A 23,318-nucleotide genomic window follows, 5' to 3' on the forward strand; every position below is an offset into this window, starting at 1 on the left:
TATCTGTAGATTTGTGCAAAAATTGGCTTGAAATTAACAAGGTATAGTGCACACAGCAACAGCGGTGCCGTCTAACACATAGCTGCAGCAGTGAGAAAATGGTGTCGACGGGGAAAATGGCTGGGTCTTATAGGGCAAGGACATGTTACATACACTGCCAATGACACATGCCCTTGCTTCTGTGAAAAAAAGCACTTTGCTCCGTGTGTGCTCTGCTGATAGGCTGACAGATTGCACCTCCCCACTGTAAATGCGGGAAAGAGAAAAAAAAATGGAGATCTTCATTATTCCTGCAGAGATCCATCCCCTGCCCCTCCCCCCGCCCCGCTGTACACTCAAACTGCGTATTAACATTAATTTTCAGCATTACTGAGAAAAAATCCAGTTATGATTTTGGGGCACGTACAGTTATCGAACATAACCTCGAACAGCCGAATTTTTTTCAAATCGTTCGTGTTCGCCGAACACCGCCCAAAACAGCTCGAATTTGAGATTGGCGAACAGTTCGAGTCATACACCTCTCATCTCTATTAACGATTCAATGTTCACTGCCCTAATTGACATAGCATTGCACCTGTGATGTTCCAGTGGCTAACTGGATTAATGTGCCTGATTTGAGAACAGGTGTTCATGTATTTTACTCCACAGAGAGCTTTTTTTCATTTACTTACTAATAAGCTTCCTCTAGAGCCAATGGAAATTTGCGTTGATTTTGGGCTTGAGATAGTGCAAATGGAAAAAAAGCTCTCTGTGGAGTAGAATTCATGAACATCTGTTTACAAATCAGGCGTATTAACCCAGTAAGCCACTGGAACATCACAGGTGCAAGGCAATGTCAATTAAGGTAGTGAACATTGAATCGTTAACAGGTAAGTTCAAATTGAAATCCAGTGGTTTTACTATGTTATTCTTAATGCCAATCTATACAGCGTATGATGACATCTTGTTCTTTATGAACAATTAACACACATTCTATATCTCACAATTGCACTATATCAAGCCCAAAATCAATGCAAATTTCCATTGGCTCTAAAGGAAGCTTATTAGTAAGTAAACGAAAAAAGCTCTCTGTGGAGTTGAACTCATGAACACCAGTTCACAAGGCAAGCACATTAACCCAGTATGCCACTGGAACATCACCAGTACAAAGAAATGTCAATTAGGGCAGTGAACATTGAATCGTTAATAGATAAGTTCAAAAAGAAATCCAGTGGTTTTACTATATTATTCTTAACGCCAATCTATACGGCGTATGATGACATCTTGTTCTTTATGAATACTTCATTAGTGTTGAGCCACCCCCGTCGTGTTCGAGTTCAGTTCGGTTCGTCGAACACCCGTATGTTCGTCGAATTGTAAGTCGAACACCTTCGAACACCGTTAAAACCAATGGCAGGCAAACTAAAATTCATACAAATACATAGAAAACACCTTCAAAGGTGTCCAAAAGCTGACAAACTGCTCAGAAGACACAGCTAACAAAAGGAAAAGTGACAAGTACATATAGTCATGCAAAAAGAAAAGAGGTGGAGGAGTAAAAGGAGGGGGGACACAGATATAGGCATGTCATGCCCTTCTAAAACTAAAAAAGTGCGAAGCCAACACGGCCAGTCCGTTCCTGCCGTGTGACCTCTGTGTCGCCGGGATTGTGACAGAGCTGCGGTGGACCCTTTCGGCCATCCCCCCTCTCCCAATACTGGTGCCTGTCCGCTGGTTGGTCGAGCGTGCCCCACTGTGGTGGAGGCAGGACTAAGCTTTTTAATTTAAATTGTCTCTCTAATTTGAATGAATACACTTTAAATCCTTTTACAAGGATCTATTGGAGGGCAAGTCTCATGCCATCAGCCGCGTAATTCCAGCTCCAGTAGCGTCCACTAAGGCTGCTGCAGTTAAAAAGCTTTTATAAAGATCGAGCTCGGCGGTCCACCACAAGGCGTCCTACCGCCAGTCCCAGCCCCTATGCCTTGGGGTGTCTCCCCGATGCTCATCACTGAGTGTCACGGGGGCCCGAACCATTTCCTTTGAAAAAATTAAGTGTCTAAACTACAGGTGGTGTAGCTTGCCTAACAGCTGGGTTAATCCGCTGACTAGCAGACACTGCTACTAGTCACAAAGTATTTCCTGGGCTAGATGCAGTAAAAAATTTGTAATTAGATACTCTCGTTGGATGCTGAGAAAGCACTCCATGGAGTCTCCTGGCACGCCATATATTATTCCCTTAAAAAGCTTGGGGTAGGGGTCTAGGGGACCCTTTTATAGGCAAAAATCACGGCCCTGTATCGCAATACGTCACCTAGTCTGAATATAAATGGAACATTTTCATCACCTTTCATAATCACCAATGGGACAAGGCAGGGATGTCCTCTGTCCCCTCTCTTATACATCCTAGTGACGGAGCACCTGCTCTCATCAATTCGCCATAAACCCAATATTAGGTGGATTGGGGTGGGAGGCACCGCGTACAAGTGCTCTGCATTTGCTGATGATGTCCTAGTATATATCACTCAATCACATATATCCATCCCTGCTGTTATGGCTGAAATAGATCACTTTGTTACATGGTCAAATTTTAAAATCAATGCAGCGAAGTCTGAGGCCCTCGATGTCTCCCTCCCCAAATCCATACAGGATTCCATCCAGTCCAACTTTCCCTTTGCCTGGCCCTCACAGGGTATCAAATAATTAGGCGTATTCATAGAGACCTCTCCCATCTATGTTATCTTAGTTTTGGGCCATTTATTGAACAACTCCATACAGACCACGGTTGGCAAGTTAGAACTGCAAGATTCGCTACGTGAACCACTGGTGTTTTGTGGAAAAGCACATGTACGCTGTGTTCCAAATTATTATGCAAAAAGTGTTTAGGAGTGATAAGGTAAGAATTTTTTTGTTTGTCAGTTAAACTCAATGATGATGATGTGTGTCAGGGCTCTTTATATCACTGTAAGCAATTGCAGACACCTGTGCTAATTAGTTTGGCAGCTGTGTCCAATGAAAGGCAAGACTACTTAAGAAGGCTGTATCACATTATTAAGCAGCGTACTTTTTCTGCCAAAATGGGAAAGAAAAAGGATGTGTCGGCTGCTGAGAAGCAACAAATTGTGGAGTGTTTAGGTCAAGGCATGACTACAATCAACATTGCCAAGACACTTCATCCTGATCATCGCACAATCAAGAAGTATGTAGCTGATTAACAGTACACACATGTGCGTGCTGATAAGGGAAAATTGAGGACTCTTTCCTACAGGCAATTACGTCAGGTTAAAAGAGCAGTGGCAAAAAAGCCTTGTCATAGCAGACAAGTTTTTGAAGCTGCTGGTGCCTCCAACGTCCCCCGAACAACAAGATGCAGGGTCCTTCAGAGGATTGCAGCTGTGCGTAAGCCATCCTGTCAACCTCCTCTATCCACTGCACACAAGCAGAAACGGCTCCAGTGGGCCAAACAATACATGAAGACTGACTTCAAAACTGTTTTGTTCACGGATGAAGGTCGTGCAACACTCGATGGTCCACATACATGGAGGATGGCTGGTTGATGGACACCCCACGCAAACACGGCTACAGCGCCAACAAGAAGGAGGTGGAGTAATGTTTTGGGCTGGTATCATGGAGAGAGAGATTGTCGGCCCCTTTAGGATCCCGGAAGGGGTAAAGATGAACTCCATAATGTATGTGAAGTTTCTCAAACAGCACTTCCTGCCATGGTTCAAGAAGAAGAACTGTGTGTTCCACAGCAAGATCATTTTCATGCATGATAATGCACCGTCTCATGCTGCACATAACACATCTGCATCTCTGGCTGATATGGGCATAAAAGGGGACAAACTTATGGTGTGACCCCAATGCTCCCCTGAACTCAACCCCATTGATAACCTCTGGAGCATCATCAAAAGGAGTGTCTATGATGGCAGGAGGAGTTCACATCTAAGCAACAGCTCTGGGAGGGTATTCTGTCCTCATGCAAAACAATTGAAGCAGACACCATCCAAAACCAGACAAATTCAATGGACGAGAGAGTTCAGAAGCTCGATTCGAACAAGGGGTCCTATGTGCAAATGTAACATCACCTAACATAAAGTTTTGAGTTGAAAACTGTTTGATTTTAGTTTCTAATAACCTGCTAATGCTTATAATTTCAAAAATGACCATTTTTTTGTTCTTTATTAAAATGAAAAGGTTGATCGAAGAGTGTGGGGGATCTAAGAGTGTGGCAACCCAGTAGTCAGGATTACTTCGAATTCTGACAATCTGAGGGTCATGTTGCAGGTAGTGCAGCAAGAAGGCACTCATGTGTCTTGCGCATCTAGGAGAACCAAAATTATTTTCCGGGTTAGATGCAGCTAAAAATTATTATTAATTTGAAAGCTGATGGATCTTAGTATAGATGACTTAATTGAATCAGTAGTGCAAACTGCTACAATGCCCAAATTATTTTCCAGCCAAGATACAGATAAACATGATTATTAATTTGAAAGCTGAAAACGGTTGGTGAGGTGATTTTAACAAATCTTCAAGCTTTTACTCTCCCCAGGATGACACAGAGGTGGAAAATTCATTTCGGATCCATGATTTGTTCATCTTTATGAACGTGAGTCTGTCTACATTATCAGTGGAGAGCCCCGTGCGCTTATCTGTCAGCACAACACCAGCAGCGCTGAACACAATTTCAGACAGAACGCTGGCTGCAGGGCATGACAAGATCTCCAAGGCGTAAGTGGCGAGCTCCGGCCATTTATCCAGATTGGAAGCCCAAAAAGAACAAGGGTCCAGTGACAGTCATGGCTTCAATGTTTACTTGGAGATACTCCTGTACCATCGTCTCTAGGCGTTGACTATGTGGCAGACTTCTTGTCTCCTGTGGCCTTGCAAAGGATGGGCTAAAAAAGTGGTGAAATGATTCCGCAAAATTGATGTTACCAGCAGATACTGTATTTCTTTTACGGTTTGAGTGCTGAACACTCAATGGTCCCACGGTTGGCAAGTTCGAACTGTGAGATTCACTACATGCACCACTGGTGTTTTGTGGAAAAGCACATGTAAGATTTTGCAACAGTCTCTGCTGATACTCCTGCATGCGTGCATCCCTTTCTATGGCAAGAATAATTTCTGCAAATTTTACTTTTGTACCGGGGATCTAACAGTGTGGCAACCTAGTGGTCTGGATTATTTCTAATTCTCACAATTTGAGGGTCATGTTGCAGGTAGTGCAGCAAGTAGGCACTCATGTGTCTTGCGAATCCAGGAGCACCAAGTCCCTGTTGTGTTGGTGGCGAGGTAACAATCATGCTTCCTTCCTCTGTCCTCTCCCCCCAACCTCGCACAACAGAAATGTGATCAAGGTCTCCCTCATCTGATGAGTCTTCCATCAGTTCGTCCTCCACTTCTTCCTGGGCTCCTGCACCTTCCTCACTAGTTTGGCTACTACCATGCACCCTGGTAAAACCATCTTCCCCACCCTCACATGCCTGCCGACTTGGTGCTGCCGACCGTCTGGACCTTGCAGATGTTAGCCCTTCCGCATACAACTCCTCCTCCTCTACTTCCTCCACCTCCTCTTGTGCCACCACCTGACTCCGAATTCTGTTTAACATGTGCTCCAGCATGTAAATCACCGGAATAGTCATGCTGATAATGGCATCGTCAGCACTAAACATCTTTGTCGCCATTTCAAAACTGTGCAGAAGGGTGCATAGGTCCCTGATCTGAGACCACTCCTCCAGCGTGATTTGCCCCACCTCTGGATCTCGTTGGCCCAGGCTATACGTCAGAACGTATTGCACCAGGGCTTGTCGGTGGTGCCACAGTCGCTGCAACATGTGCAGAGTTGAATTCCACCAGGTAGGCACATCGCATTTTAGTCGGTGAAGTGGCAGACCCAATGACTTCTGTAGAGATGTAAGTCACTGAGCTGCGGGATGCGAACGGCGGAAGTGAGCACACAGCGACTGTGCCCTCTGCAGAAGGGCATCTAGTCCGGGATAGTGGGCTAAAAATTTCTGGACAACCAGGTTCAACACATGAGCCATACAAGGCACGTGTGTGACATTGCCCCGGCGTAGGGCCGCAACCAGATTTGCAGCATTGTCGCACACGGCCTTCCCTGGTTTCAGGTCCAGTGGAGACAACCATTCATGAAACTCGTTCTCCAGAGCTGACCACAACTCCTCAGCTGTGTGACTCACATTTCCCAGACATTTCAAAGTAAAAACCGCCTGATGACGTTGAGCCCTGCTGCCAGCATAGTAAGGAGGTGTGCAGGATCCCTTCTGCGCAGTTAGAAAGCTTGTGGCATGACCAGACTGGCTTTTGGTGCAGGTGGAGGACCGAGAGGAGGTTGAGGAAGCAGAAGCAGTGGAGGAACTTTGAGATAAAGAGGATTGACGCACAACTCGTGGGGACGGCAATACTTGGACAGCGGCCCCTTGTCCTGCTGTCACCATAGTTACCCAGTGCCCAGTCAGCGACATGTAACGCCCTTGTCCATGCCTACTGGTCCAAGTGTCTGTGGTGAAATGCACCCTGTCACACACAGAGTTTCTCAAAGAAGCGATGATGTTGTTTGCGACATGCTGGTGGAGCGCAGGCACACCTTTCTTTGAGAAGTAGAGCCGACTGGGCATCTGGTACTGGGGCACTGCGACGGACATAAGGTCTCGAAAATCCTCTGTGTCCACCAGGCGGAAAGGCAGCATTTCTGTAGCCAAGAGCTTGCAGATGGTGAAATTCAACCTCTTAGCTTTCTCATGGTTAGGAGGAAATGGTCTTTTACTTGTCCACATCTGAGGGACCGAGGGCTGGCTTTTGTGCTTAGACAGTGTTGAGAAGGGAGTTGTTATGATCTGCTACAGGGACTAAGGAAAGACAGGAGATCTGTCCCTACAATAGAACTAAACTAGATCCCTACGATGTAACGGGGAACCTGATCCTGCGATCAGACCCGCTAAAGTCCTCGGCTAGTCTGTACGAAGACCTATAGATGTGAGGGAGGGATCCCTACAAGAACTAGGGACTGGGATAAGTTGGACACCTCCTAGCAGAAATAGTAGCAGTCAAAGACAAACACACAACAAAAAGCATAGAGGTCAGAAGACCTAGCAAAACTAACAGAGAACGGCAACAGATCACCAAGCTAGCTCAAGAGTAGTAAATACAATGAAGTCCAGCAAGGCCAGGAGGGCGGAGCCGGATTAAATAGGCAAAAATGGTCATGTGACCAGCAAACTAAAAAAAAGCTAACAGGAGAGTTCTAACAGTACTCCCTCTTCTAAGAGGATCCTCCGGATCCCCTAGGCCCAGGCTTACCAGGAAACCTCCTGTGAAAAGCTCTGACAAGTCTGGAAGCAGAAACATCATCCGCCCTCACCCATGAGTTATCCTCAGGTCCGAAACCCTTCCAAGTGACGAGATACTGCAAACTCCCTCTATACCGTCTAGAATTTAGGATGCGGGAAATTTCATATTTCCCATCCTCCACCACCGAAGGAACAGTGGCAGAGGCGTCACCATTCGACACATCAGCTTTTTTCAACAGAGAAACATGAAACACCGGGTTAATCTTCCAGGACGTAGGAACCTCCAACCTAACAGCAGATTGGTTAACTATCTGAAGCACCTTAAAGGGCCCTACAAACTTGGGACCCAATCTTTTAGAAGGAATCCTCAATCGCAGATTCTTAGAGGACAACCAAACCATGTCACCAACAGCAAACAAAACCTCTTGCCGTTTCCTATCAAAGTACCTCTTAGATTTTTTGTTAGCCTCCTGAAGATTACCACGCACATCCGTCCAAACTCTCTCCAAATCACCGGAAAAACTCTCCTCCTCAGGCACAGCCGAAACCAATTTGGAGAATGACCCAAAAGACGGATGTCTCCCAGAACAACAAAAAAAAGGCGAACACCCAGCAGAAGAGGATGTATGGTTGTTAAGAGCAAATTCAGCAAGTGGCAGAAACTCAGACCACCCCTCTTGATTGTCTGCCACAAAACAACGCAAGAACTGCTCAACATCCTGGTTCTTCCTTTCTGTCTGGCCATTAGACTCAGGATGATATCCGGATGAAAACGACAAATGAACTCCCAACCTGTCACAAAAGGCACGCCAAAAATGAGCCACGAACTGAGGTCCCCTATCAGAAACAATGTCAGTAGGAACACCATGTAGTCTGACAATTTCCTTGACAAAGGCCTTAGCGAGTGTCTTAGCGCAAGGCAGTTTGATGAAGGGAACCAAGTGACACATCTTGCTAAAACAGTCCACGACCACCCAGATGACCGTGAAACCTTCAGAGGGGGGAAGGTCAGTAATAAAGTCCATAGCCAGATGTGTCCAAGGTGCACTAGGAACCTCCAGAGGGCAAAGCAACCCCGCAGCAGGAGCATGCGAAGACTTGGATCTAGCACACACAGTACATTGGCGCAACCACTTAATGACTTCCTTCTGCCATCCAGGCCACCAAAAACTGCGACCCACAAGTCTCTTGGTCTCAGAAATTCCTGGATGACCTGCCAACCGAGACTCATGACACTCAACAAACAAATCTCTCCTAAAGGTCCTAGGCACAAACAACCTCCCATGGGGAATGTTAGATGGGGCATTCTCCTGAGCTTTAAGAATCTCATCCTCCAAAATGGAGTCCAAAGCAGCAATCACAACACCTTCTTGTAAAATCCTCTCCTCTTCCCCCTCAACACCGACCATGGGAGAAAAGCTGCGAGACAAAGCATCAGCTTTAACATTCTTGGTACCCGGGATGTAAGTAACGGAAAAATTAAACCGCGAGAAAAAAAGTGCCCACCTAGCCTGACGGGCATTCAAGCGCTTGGCAGCATCAAGATAGATCAGATTTTTATGATCAGTGAAAACCTGAATGGGAAATTCAGCACCTTCCAAGAGGTGACGCCAGTGTTCAAATGCGAGTTTAATCGCCAGCAATTCCCGATTACCAATATTGTAATTAAGTTCAGTCTCAGAAAATTTTTTCGAAAAAAAGGCACAGGGATGTACTCCATCCTTGTTTTCCTGAGACAACACCGCACCGACCCCCACCGAAGAAGCATCAACCTCAACCAAAAACGGCTTAGTCACATCAGGCTGCATAAGGATGGGAGCAGAGGTGAACCTCTCCTTTAGAAACACAAAAGCTTCAATGGCCTCAGAAGTCCACTGAACCGCATTAGCACCTTTCCTGGTGAGATCAGTCAGCGGTTTGACAATAATAGAAATTTTTTTTATGAATTTTCTGTAATAATTGGCGAAACCCAAAAACCTCTGTATCGATTTCAAACCAATAGGCCTAGGCCATTCCTGCACAGCTTGAACTTTAACCGGGTCCATCTCAAAACCTTCACTGGAGATAATGTAGCCCAAAAAACTAATTCTCTGTACAGCGAACTCACATTTCTCCAGCTTAGCAAAAAGCGAATTGTCCATTAATAACTGTAATACCTCACGTACGCTCCGCCAATGAGACTCCAGATCAGGCGAATAAATCAGAATGTCATCCAAATACACAACCACATTTTTGCCGATTAAAGGTCTAAGGATGTCATTAATAAGATTCTGAAAAAATGCTGGAGCATTGGTAAGACCAAAAGGCATCACCAGATTCTCAAAATGACCCACAGGAGTGTTAAAAGCAGTCTTCCTTTCATCACCCTCCTTCATGCGCAACAAATTGTATGCCCCCCGGAGATCAATTTTAGAGAACCACTTGGCCCCCACTAACTGGTTAAATAAATCAGGAATCAATGGCAGTGGGTAAGGATTGCGTACAGTAATTTTATTAATCTCACGAAAGTCCAGACAAGGACGTAAACCGCCATCTTTTTTTTTTTACAAAAAAAAATCCAACAGCCACAGGAGACTTGGAAGGCCTAATGTGACCGGCGGCCAAGCTTGTCTGTATGTATTCCTCCAAAGCCTTTCTCTCAGGAATAGTAAGATTAAATAAACGACTTTTAGGAAGAGTCGCTCCAGGGACAAATTCAATGGTACAATCATAGTCTCTATGGGGAGGCAAAATTTGTGACTCCTCCTCAGAAAAAACTCTCCAAAAATCCTGAATAGGTACAGGTAATTCCCCTTTTTCCACCGCAGCAATACGTCCATTACAACACTTGTCATAACACTTAGGGCTCCAGGACTTAATTTCATTGGTAGACCAATCCAGTACAGGATTGTGCAATTTTAACCAGGGTAGCCCCAATATTACTGGAGAAGGCAAATTATCCAATACCACCAAATCCAAATTCTCTTGATGAATACCATTAATAGTGAGGGGAAATTCACAGACCTTATGACTAACACTCTTCAAGGGAGAGCCATCAACAGAAACCACAGCAATAGGGGATGACAAAGTTTTAGGCTCTAATCTAAGTTTTTCCAAGAATCCCCCATCAATCACATTCAGAGTAGAACCACAATCCACAAATACCCAAAATTCAATTAATTCATCCTGAGCAGCGGTAGTAGCAGATAGGAATACGCCCTTAGAATTTAAACAGGCAATACGTGCATGACTGACCATTTTTTTTTCTTTCTTCATTCAAAGCACACAGTTCTTAATAAAATGACCATAATTTCCGCAATAGAAGCACAAGCCTTCAGAAAGCCTGCGGTCTTTTTCCTGAGAGCGGGGTGCCATCGCCCCAATCTCCATCGGCTCTCCATTGTCAGCACAGACCCTCTCCGGACTCGGAGCTGACATAGCAGAGGATTTGCTCTCATTAACCCTTGCACGCAGTCTCCTGTCCACCCGTATAGCTAATTGCATTGCCTCCTGCAAGTTTCCAGGTGTGGGATAAGCAATCAGTAAATCCTTAACCCTTTCACCTAGCCCTGCAAGAAACAAGCTTTTCAAAGCTGAATCATTCCACCCCACCTGGGCAGACCACCGACGGAAGTGAGAACAATATTTTTCCACATTACCTGATCCATGCCTCAAACGTCTCAATTCAGACTCAGCAGATGAGACACGATCAGGATCATCGTACAACAAACCCAAAGCAGAAAAAAAACTATCCACTGATCTAAAGCACGGATCACTAGGTTGGAGAGAGAAGGCCCATCCCTGAGGATCTTTGCGCAAAAGTGACATTATGAACCCTATGCGCTGTGATTCATCACCAGAGGATCCGGGTCTCAAACGAAAATACAATAAACAAGCATTTTTAAAAGAAAAAAAATCTTGTTGTTCGCCAAAAAATAAATCAGGCAGACGTACCTTTGGTTCCACAAAATGTGCTCCAGAACAGCTACTCACTTGTTGTTGGAGCTTGGCCACCTCCAGAGAGAGTCCCTGCAAGCGTTGAGCCAATCTTGAACCGAGACCATGATGGAAAACTGGAGGTCTTTCCTTAGAGAAAATTTTTTTTTTTTTCTTTTAGGGCTGGACTTACTGTTATGATCTGCTACAGGAACTAAGGAAAGACAGGAGATCTGTCCCTACAATAGAACTAAACTAGATTCCTACGATGTAACGGGGAACCTGATCCTGCGATCAGACCCGCTAAAGTCCTCGGCTAGTCTGTACGAAGACCTATAGATGTGAGGGAGGGATCCCTACAAGAACTAGGGACTGGGATAAGTTGGACACCTCCTAGCAGAAATAGTAGCAGTCAAAGACAAACACACAACAAAAAGCATAGAGGTCAGAAGACCTAGCAAAACTAACAGAGAACGGCAACAGAGCACCAAGCTAGCTCAAGAGTAGTAAATACAATGAAGTCCAGAAAGGCCAGGAGGGCGGAGCCGGATTAAATAGGCAAAAATGGTCATGTGACCAGCAAACTAAAAAAAAACTAACAGGAGAGTTCTAACAGGAGTCCCCGGCAAACTGCCGGTCTGTGAGGAAGATGCAGGCGGACATGTTAGGTTGCCTTGATCCAAAGGTGGTGCTATCGATGTTGGACAGCGCTGAACACCAGCTGGTGTTTCCACCTCCAAAGAAAATGATGACCTGCCAATCACGCTGGCTGTTGCGGGTAAAGAGGTGGCAGGTCTGCGTCCCAAAACAGGTGTGACTGCTGTCCACCCATTCTCAGAGGATGAAGAGGCCACGGATGCACAAGATGTGGCAGACGGTGGCTGGCCCGGCCGGCTAGGCCGCATTGTAGCACAGTGAGCTTTCCACTGCAACTTTTGCTTCATGTCCATATGCTGGTTCATGCATGAAGTACTCAAACTAGGTATTTTTTGGCCTCTACTTAGCTTTTGCTGACAAATGTTACAGATAACATGAGTTGAGTCATCTTTATCTATCTGGAAAAATGCCCAGGCTATGCAAGGATTAGCACCCATGCGACATGAAGAGCCACCACGACTTGTGGTCAGAGGCAGAGTTTTGTTAGAGGATGCAGTTGTTGACGTGCTTCCAGTACTACGTCTCTGTCCAGGAAGGCGCAACCTGACCTCGTCGTCACTAGCATCCTCCTCCACCTCCTCTGCTGACCTCATCGACTGGCTGACTGTGGGTTGACAGGAAGTGGGATCTCCAACCTCGTCATCATCACCCTGTATGTTATTACACAGACGGACTAATAGAACAAGTCCCACACACTGCTACAAGAAAAAATATTTTTTCACAGCTAGATGCAGAAAAAAATTATATTGAATTTGCAACCTGATGGAGGTTAGTATATATGGACTAATAGAACAAGTCCCACACACTGCTACATGCCGAAATATTTTTTCAGAGCTAGATGCAGAAAAAAGTTATATTGAATTTGCATCCTGGTGGAGGTTAGTATAGATGGACTAAAAGAACAAGTCCCACCCGCTGCTACAAGCCGAAATATTTTTTCAGAGCTAGTTGCAGATAAAAATTATATTGAATTTGCAACCTGGTGGAGGTTAGTATAGATGGACTAATAGAATGATTCTATGCCCAAAAGGTTTTACTTCACTAGGTGCAGTAAAAAAATTGGTATTCTATACACAGGTGGTGTAGCTTGCAACACAGATAGGCTACTCCACTGACTAACACACACGTCAAGAGGCCAAAAAGGATTTGCTTTGTTAGATTTAGCCAAATGCTGTGAAAAAAACTTGCACAGCACTGGCACAGACCTGGCTGGCAAAAATTCATAGGAACTGATGTAACCTAGCACTCAAAAGGACTGCAATTACATTTAGTCTTTACTCCCAACCTCACTATTTAAGAGCACAGACCTGCCTGATAAAAGTGATAGGAACTGATGTAACCTAGCCCTGAAAAGGACTGCAATTACAATTAGTCTTTACTCCCAACCTATCTTTTTAAGAGCACAGACCTGCCTGATAAAAGTCGTAGGAAATGATGTAACCTAGTCCTTAAAAGGACTGCAATCACAACTATTCCCTACTCCCAAGCTATCTGTAGATTTGTGCGAAAATTGGCTTGAAATTAACAAAGTATAGCGCACACAGCAACAGCGGTGCCGTCTAACACGCAGCTGCAGCAGTGAGAAAATGGTGGCGACGGGGAAAATTGCTGGGTCTTATAGGGCAAGGACATGTGACATACACTGCCAATGACACATGCCCTTGCTTGTGTGAAAAAAAGGAGTTCGCTCCGTGTGTGCGCTGCTGATAGGCTGACAGATTGCACCTCCCTACTGTAAATGCGGGAGTGAGAAAAAGAATGGAGATCTTCATTATTTCTGCAGAGATCCATCCCCTACCCCTCCCCGCTGTACACTCAAACTGCATATTAACATTAATTTTCAGCATTACTGAGAGAAAATCCAGTTATGATTTTGGTGCACGAACAGTTATTGAACATAGCCTCGAACAGCTGAATTTTTTTCAAATCGTTCGTGTTCACCGAACGGCTCGAACACCGCCCAAAACAGCTCGAATTTGAGATTGCCGAACAGTTCGATTCAAACACCGTTCATCTGTATTCATAAAGAACAAGATGTCATCATTAGCTGCATAGATTGGCATTGAGAATAACATAGTAAAACCAATGGATTTCTTTTTGAGTTTACCTATTAATGATTCAATGTGCAATTGTGAGATATAGAATGTGTATTAAGTGTTCATAAAGAACAAGATGTCATCATTCGCTGTATAGATCGGCATTAAGAATAACATAGTGAGTGCAATGGATTTCTTTTTTAACTTACCTATTTGCGATTCAATGTTTACTGCCCTTCTTGACAACACAATGCACCTGTGATGTTCCAGTGGCTTTCTGGTTTAATGCATCTGACTTGTAAACAGGAGTTCATGAGTTCCACTCCTCATTGAGTTGTCTTTATTTACTTACTAATAAGCTTCCTATAGAGCCAATGGAAATTTGCAATGACTTTGGGCATGAGATAGTGCTATTGTCAGATATAGAATCTGTATAAAGTCTTCATAAAAAACAAAATGTCATCACACGCTGTATGGGTTGGCATTAAGAATAATATAGTGAAACTAATGGATTTCTTTTTTAACTTACCTATTAACGATTCAATGTTCACTGCCCTTCTTGACATCACATAGAGTCTGTGATGGTTCAGTGGCTTACTGGGTTAATGCACCTGACCTGTGAACAGGTGTTTATGAGTTCAACTCCAAATAGATTTCTTTTTATTTACTTTCTAATAAGTTACCTATAGAGCCAATGGAAATTTGTATGGATTTTGGGCTTGAGAAAGTGCAATTGTGAGATATAGAATATGTATGAAGTGTTCATAAAGAACAAAATGTCATCATACGCTGTATAGATTGGCATTAAGAATAACATAGTAAAACCACTGGATTTCTTTTTGAACTTACCTATTAACGTTTCAATGTTCACTACCCTAATTGGCATAACCTTTCTCCTGTGATATTTCATTGGCTTTCTGAGTTAATGCACCTGACTTGTGAACAGGTGTTCAGGATTTCTACTCCACTGAGAGATTTTTTTCATTTACTTACTAAGAAGCTTCCGATAGAGCCAATGGAAATTTGATTTGATTTTGGGCTTGAGATATTGCAATTGTAAGATATAGAATATGTATTAAGTGTTCATAAAGAACAAGAATTCATCATACGCCGTATAGATTGGCATTAAGGATAATATAGTAAAACCAATGGATTTCTTTTTGAACTTACCTATTAACGATTCAATATTCACTGCCCTAATTAACATCACCTTGCACTTGTGTTGCTCCAGTGGCTTACTGAGTTAATACGCCTGACTTGTGAAACAGCTCCCATGAGCTCAACTCCAAGGAGAGCTTTTTTTAGTTTACTTACTAATAAGCTTCCTATAGAGCCAATGGAAATTTGCATTGATTTTGGGCTTGATATAGTGCAATTGTGAGATATAGAATCTGTATTAAGTGTTCATAAAGAACAAGAATTCATCATACGCTGTATAGATTGGCATTAAGAATAACATAGTAAAACCACTGGATTTCTTTTTGAACTTACCTATTAACGATTCAATGTTCACTGCCCTAATTGACATCATCTTGCATCTGTGATGTTCCAGTGGCTTTCTGGGTTAATGTACCAGACTGGAAAACAGGAGTTCATGAGCTTGATTCCACAATGAGTATTTTTCATTTACTTACTTATAAGTAGTGTTGAGCATTCCGATACTGAAATATCGGGTATCGGACGATATTCGTGGTATCGGAATTCCGATACTTTTACAATATCGAATACCAGAATCGGAAGTTCCCATAATGCGTGCGCTCTGCAGTGTCTCTGAACGATGACAAGCTGGATGGCAGCGCTCAGCTGAGATCCAGCCTGTCATCAGAATGCCATCCCAGCGTGGGAGAATTCTCCTGATTGTTTAAAAGCCGGCGGGCGGTAAAAAGCCGCCGGCTTTTAAACAATCACACGGCCCCATACTGCTTCCCGGCAGCCTCCCACCTCGATCCTCCGCTCCTCTCGCCACCTCCAATCCCAATCATAAGTTAGGACCGGGCGGGGAGCACAGCACCAAGGAGTGGGGAGCGAAGGACCCGGGCGGGGAAGCCGGCAGTGAAAAGACTTCACCGCCGGCTTTCCCGTTCTGTGCTGCGCTTTCCCGCCGGTTATTTCAAATGAACAGCTGAGGAATCAGGTGATGCTGATCAGCTGTTCATTTGAAGTAGCTGTGGTGCCCTCAGAGGGTTCACGTGAGTTCATGCTTGACTGCATTGCATGAACTCACATGAACTTTCCCACGGCCACACAGGTCAGCCTCACCTCCCAGACCATCAGCCCGTCATGATTGGTGTGTGTGGGTTTCTGTGCGATGTCTGTGGGTGTGCGCGATGTCTGTGCGATGTGTGCGGGTGTGCACGGTGTCTGTGCGATGTCTGCGAGTGTGTGCGGGTGTGCGCGGTGTCTGTGCGATGTCTGCGAGTGTGTGCGGGTGTGCGCTGTGTCTGTGCGATGTGTGCGGGTGTGTGCGTGCAGGCAGACATAGGCCGATGTGACACTACTACTCCCATCGGCCTATGTCTGTCCCCCATCCACTCGTGCCAGCAGGATCAGCTCGATGGGAGCAGTAGTTCCCATCAGCCTGATCCTGCTATTTAAATTGCCCTACTGTGTCCCCAATAAATTTTAAATACATGTCATTGGTGGCCAGTGGTTACATACAATAAATTAGCTCATACATTACCTGTTCCCGCCGATCGCCACCTAAAATAAAGTAAAAAATAAAAAACTACACCTATACTCACCTAGACACCTAATTCCCCGAAGCCATCGATCTCCTGTAATAAAATATAAAATAAGAAACCACAACCTTATCCTTACCCCTCCGTAGTAGTCCACGAGTGTCCCACGAAGATCTCCAGTTTAGAGCAGCCACATAGAATGTGACCGCTCTGAACCCCTGCCGCCGCTAGAATGACGGGACCGTAAAGCAGCACCGTCATTGCATAAGCAGGTTCACCGGAGTTCAGGCAGCGCTGCTCCGGTCAGCTCCTTTACGGCCCTGCTGTATCGTGAGAAATTCCCACGGTACAGCAGTGCCGTAAAGGAGGTCTCCGGAGCAGCGCTGACTGAATGCACTCCGGTGACCTCAGTCAGTGGCTCCCGTTGCCCGGATCGGACGTGTTCCCGGCAGCGTGAGCTTACAGCAGCCATTCACTGCTGTCACCATCTCCAGATGTGACAGTTGTGCATGGGAGATCAGCGTAGGAACGTGGACAGGTAACTATTTTTTTTTTTAGTAAACTAAGAATTAAATAAAATGGTGTGTTTTATTTCAAATAAATTACTTTTTTCTGGGTGTAGTGTGTTTTTTCTTTTTAACACTTTGTAGGTTAGTAATGGGGGTGTCTTATAGACGTCCATCATTACTAACCTGGGCTTCATGGCAGCTGGCGCTGACATGAACCCCAGCCCTATTACCCCCTGCCACCGCACCAGGGCAGCGTGGAAGAGCGAGGCTAAGTGCCATTTCTGGGGCGGCTGACGGCTGGTGTTTCTAGCCTGGGAGGGGGCCAATATTCATGGCACCCTTCCTGGGCTATTAATATCAGCCCCCAGCTGTCTGCCTAGCCTTTGCTAGCTATTAAAATAGGGGGGACCCCACGTCATTTTTTGGGGGGGGGGGGTCCCCCATTTTAATAGCTAGTAAAGGCTAGGTATTCAGCTGGGGGCTGATATTAGTAGCCTGGGGAGCTCCGTGGGTATTACCCCCTTCCCAGGCTTCAAACATCTGCCCCAGCTGTCTGCTTAACCTCCGCTAGAGACTAAAATTATGGGGGATCCCACGCCAATTTTTTTTTTACAATAAATCCTTTATTTTAACACAAAATGACATTTGAGGAGTTAATAAAGATGTGGTCCCTAAATTATTATTTATTTTTTAATTAATTTTTCCCAAAAATTTTGACGTGGGCTTTGCTATATTTTTGTATGCCAGCCAGGTACAGCATCCAGCTTCTATGAACGCGCCATTTTCTGGGGTGGCTGCGGACTGTAATTTGCAGCGGGGGGGGGGCCCAGAAAGCTTGGGCCTCCCTGAGCTGCAGATTCCATCCCCCAGCTGCCTAGTTGTACCTGGCTGGACATAAAAATAGGGAGAAGCCCCACGTATTTTTTTTTTTAATTATTTCATGAAATTCATGAAATAATAAAGAAAAAAAGGGCTTCCCTATATTGTTGTGTCCGGCCAGGTACAAATAGGCAGCTGGTGGTTGGGGGCAGCCAGTTCCTGCCTGCTGTACCTGGCTGGACCCAAATATAGTGCGAAGCCCCACGTCAATTTTTTTTTAATTATTTCAGGAAATTCATGAAATAATTAAAAAAAAATTGATGTGGGGCTTCGCCCTATATTTGTGTCCAGCCAGGTACAGCAGGCAGCAACGGGCTGCCCCCAACCACCAGCTGCCTATTTGTACCTGGCCGGACACAACAATATAGGGAAGCCCTTTTTTTCTTAATTATTTCATGAATTTCATGAAATAATTAAAAAAAAAAAATACGTGGAGCTTCGCCCTATTTTTGTGTCCAGCCAGGTACAACTAGGCAGCTGGGGGCTGGAATCTGCAGCGCAGGGAGACCCAAGCTTTCTGGGCCCCACCCGCTGCAAATTGCAGTCCGCAGCCGCCCCGGAAAATGGCGCGTTCATAGAAGCGCCATCTTCTGGCGCTGTACCCAACTCATCCAGGGCCCTGGTGCGGTGGCTCACTGGGTAATAAAGGGGTTAAGGCCAGCTTGGCATTATCAGCTGGCCCTAAGCCCGAAATTCATGGGGTCACGCCAATATTAGACATGACCACCATGAATTTCTAGTAAAGTATTTAAAAAAAAACACAACACCCAGAATAAAGTCCTTTAATTGAAATAAACACACAATTCTTTATTGTTCTAAATTAAACCATACTTACCATCACGCCCATTCCAGCTGAAGCCAACGATCTCCTGCAATAAAAGAAAAATAATAAACCAACATCATCCTTACCTTTCCATGGTTCCCACGACAGCTTCAGCTCTGCTACATCGAGATGACAGGCTGGACCGCAGCAGAACGCTGCCATCCAGCCTGTCATCCCGCAGACACTGAGAAGCGCAGGCATGCTTGCGCTCCTCAGTGTCTCTCTGTGACATTGGCATTGATATAGTGCAATTGTGAGATATAGAATCTGTATTAAGTGTTCATAAAGAACAAGAATTCATCATACGCTGTATAGATTGGCATTAAGAATAACATAGTAAAACCACTGGATTTCTTTTTGAACTTACCTATTAACGATTCAATGTTCACTGCCCTAATTGACATCATCTTGCATCTGTAATGTTCCAGTGGCTTTCTGGGTTAATGTACCAGACTGGAAAACAGGAGTTCATGAGCTTGATTCCACAATGAGTATTTTTCATTTACTTACTTATAAGCTTTCTATAGAGCCAAAGGAAATTTGCATTGATTTTGGGCTTGATATAGTGCAATTGTGAGATATTGAAATTGGAATAAGTGTTCATAAAGAACAAGAATTCATCATACGCTGTATAGATTGGCATTGAGAATAACATAGTAAAACCAATGGGTTTCTTTTTGAGTTTACCTATTAACGATTCAATGTTCACTGCCCTAATTGACATTGCATTGCGCCTGTGATGTTCCAGTGACTTACTGGGTTAATGCGCTTGATTTGTGAACAGGTGTACATGAATTTTTCTTCACGGAGAGTTTTTTTCATTTACTTACTAAGAAGCTTCCTATAGAGCCAATGGAAATTTGCTTTGATTTTGGGCTTGAGATAGTGCAATTGTAAGATATAGAATATGTATTAAGTGTTCATAAAGAACAAGATGCCATCATTAGCTGTATAGAATGGCATTAAGAATAACATAGTGAGTAGTGTTGAGCGATACCTTCCGATATCGGCAAATATCGGATCGGATTGGATCGGACCGATACCCAAAAAGTATCGGATATCGCCGATTCCGATAACGGAAACCAATGCAAGTCAATGGGACAGAAATATCGGAATGAAAATAAACCCTTTCTTTCCTTGTAGGTTAATTCTACATGAAGGAAAACAACTAAGAATAATGTAGAATGTATTGGGGGAGGTGGGGGAGACAATAAAGGCATAGAGGTTTAGCCCAATCAAATGGAGTAGCAGGAATTAATATTTTTTTTAAGACGTTCTGAGTTACGGAAATATTGACTATGTTAAGTATTTTTATATTTTTCAGATATTTATGTTTCACTACTTCCATGCTCTTCACCTTCTTTTTTACTTCTCCCACACTTTCTCCTTCATCATCCTCAGCATCAGCATCTTTTTCATCCACTTCTTCTTCACCTTCTTCATTTTCTTCTTCACCTTCTTCGTATTATTTTTTTTTGCATTCTGCATATTCTTCTTATTCAACTATTATTCTTCTTCATATTCTACTTCTTCATCTTCTTCATATTCTTCTTCTTCATCATATTCTTATTTGTGACAGGCATTCCTGTAGTTGTTATCTATAAAAGTTTGAACATTACACCTTTCGTTCTGCCCTTCACAAAAGATTTACAACAGGATTTGTCCTCGTTCAGTTTGGCCTGCAGCAGCAGGTCTTTTCCAGGGGCACCACGAGGAGGAACGGACTTACCCCCATATACTGCTTAGTCATCTTCTGCTTATAATTTAGATATTATCTTTTGCTCTGATTTTTAGACTTATGCTTAATGTTCTTCCGCTTTTTGTTCTGCAGCTTCTTGTACTTCTGCTTCTTGGTATTCTGCCTCTTGTTCTTCTGTATCTTGGTGGTTGTCTTCTCTTCTTTGTCCTCTTGGTCAACTTCTTCAGGGTCATCTTCTTGGTGTTCTTCGGGGTGGTCTTCAGGGTCGTCATCTTCAGGGTCCTCATCTTCAGGGTCATCGTCTTTGGGGTCCTCATCTTCGGGGTCCTCATCTTCTTCGGGGTGATCTTCAGGGTCCTCGTCTTCTTCGGGGTGGTCTTCATGGTCCTCGTCTTCAGGGTCCTCGTCTTCGGGGTCCTCGTCTTCTTCGGGTTGGTCTTCAGGGTCCTCATCTTCAGGGTCCTTGTCAGGGAGATCCAGAGTGATTGCCAAGAACCATTTCAAAAAGCTTGAACTTGGAAATGTATAAGAATGCTGAGGAACTACCAAGGACTAGCTGATGGTACTAGAACCCGGATGGGTAGCAGAAGGTACAAGAGCCAATGGAACTAACGAGGACCAGCTGATGGTACTGGAACTCGGTTACTAAGCAGGAGGTACCTGTGCCAGAAAGAACTACTAAGGACCAGCAGATGTTGGTGGAACTTGGATACCGAGAAGGAGGCACCAAAACCAAAGGCACTGCCGAGAACCAGCTGACGGTACTGGAACCCGGATGGGTAGCAGAAGGTACAAGAGCCAATGGAACTACCGAGGACCAGCTGACGGTACTGGAACTCGGTTACTAAGCAGGAGGTACCTGTGCCAGAAAGCACTACCAAGGACCATCAGACGTTGGTGGAACTTGGATACCGAGAAGGAGGCACCTAATCCAAAGGCACTGCCAAGAACCAGCTGACGGTACTGGAACCTGGATGGGTAGCAGAAGGTACCCATGTAAAAAAAAAGTTTCAAGGCCGCGAGCCGGCCGCAGTTACCAAAACCCACAGTCCTACAGGGGGTGCTTGTCCTATTGGCACTATGGAACCAGCCTTCATTGCCAGATCCCGCAGCCCACATAGGAGTCACCTATACTGCAGGCACCATAGAGTCGGCTAACCCGACCGCAACACTACAGGACAACGCATTGGAGGCAAAGTGACGTTGACACTACCCGGAAACAGCTGGCATGCTGGAACCAGGCTGGGCAGGAGGGAGTACCCGTGCCATAGACACTGCCGAGAACCAACTGACGGTACTAGAACCCGGATGGGTAGTAGAAGGTACAAGAGCAAATGGAACTACCGAGGACCAGCTGACGGTACTGGAACAAGGATGTGTAGCAGAAGGTACAAGAGCCAATGGAACTACCGAAGACCAGCTGACGGTACTGGAACTCAGTTACTAAGCAGGAGATACCTGTGCCAGAAAGCACTACCAGGGACCAGCAGACATTGGTGGAACTTGGATACCGAGAAGGAGGCACCTAAGCCAAAGGCACTGCCGAGAACCAGCTGACGGTACTGGAACCCAGATGGGTAGTAGAAGGTACAAGAGCAAATGGAACTACCGAGGACCAGCTGACGGTACTGGAACCCGAATGGGTAGCAGAAGGTACAAGAGCCAATGGAACTACTGAAGACCAGCTGACGGTACTGGAACTCAGTTACTAAGCAGGAGATACCTGTGCCAGAAAGCACTACCAAGGACCAGCAGATGTTGGTGGAACTTGGATAACGAGAAGGAGGCACCTAAGCAAAAGGCACTGCTGAGAACCAGCTGATGGTACTGGAACCCAGATGGGTAGTAGAAGTTACAACAGCAAATGGAACTACCGAGGACCAGCTGACGGTACTGGATCCCGGATGGGTAGCAGAAGGTAAAAGAGCCAATGGAACTACCGAAGACCAGCTGATGGTACTGGAACTCGGTTACTAAGCAGGAGGTACCTGTGCCAGAAAGCACTACCAAGGACCAGCAGACGTTGGTGGAACTTGGATACCGAGAAGGAGGCACCTAATCCAAAGGTACTGCCGAGAACCAACTGACGGTACTGGAACCCGGATGGGTAGTAGAAGGTACCCATGTAAAAAAAAGTTTCAAGGCCGCGAGCCAGCCGCAGTTACCAAAACCCACAGTCCTACAGGGGGTGCTTGTCCTATTGGCACTCTGGAACCAGCATTCATTGCCAGATCCCACAGCCCACATAGGAGTCACCTAAACTGCAGGCACCATAGAGTCGGCTAACCCGACCGCAACACGACAGGACAACTCATTGGAGGCAAAGTGACATTGACACTACCCAGAAACAGCTGGCGTGCTGGAACCAGGCTGGGCAGGAGGGAGTACCCGTGCCAAAGACACTGCCGAGAACCAGCTGACGGTACTGGAACCTGGATGGGTAGTAGAAGGTACAAGAGCAAATGGAACTACCGAGGACCAGCTGACGGTACTGGAACCCGGATGGGTAGCAGAAGGTACAAGAGCCAATGGAACTACCGAAGACCAGCTGACGGTACTGCTGGAACTTGGTTACTAAGCAGGAGCTACCTGTGCCAGAAAGCACTACCAAGGACCAGCAGACATTGGTGGAACTTGGATACCGAGAAGGAGGCACCTAAGCCAAAGGCACTGCCGAGAACCAGCTGACGGTACTGGAACCCGGATGGGTAGCAGAAGGTACCCATGTAAAAAAAAGTTTCAAGGCCGCGAGCCGGCCGCAGTTACCAAAACCCACAGTCCTACAGGGGGTGCTTGTCCTATTAGCACTATGGAACCAGCCTTCATTGCC

This window comes from Phyllobates terribilis, unplaced genomic scaffold, assembly GCF_046119375.1.
Source record: "Phyllobates terribilis strain yellow unplaced genomic scaffold, ASM4611937v1 Scaffold_11__3_contigs__length_659146591, whole genome shotgun sequence".
NCBI lineage: Eukaryota > Metazoa > Chordata > Amphibia > Anura > Dendrobatidae > Phyllobates > Phyllobates terribilis.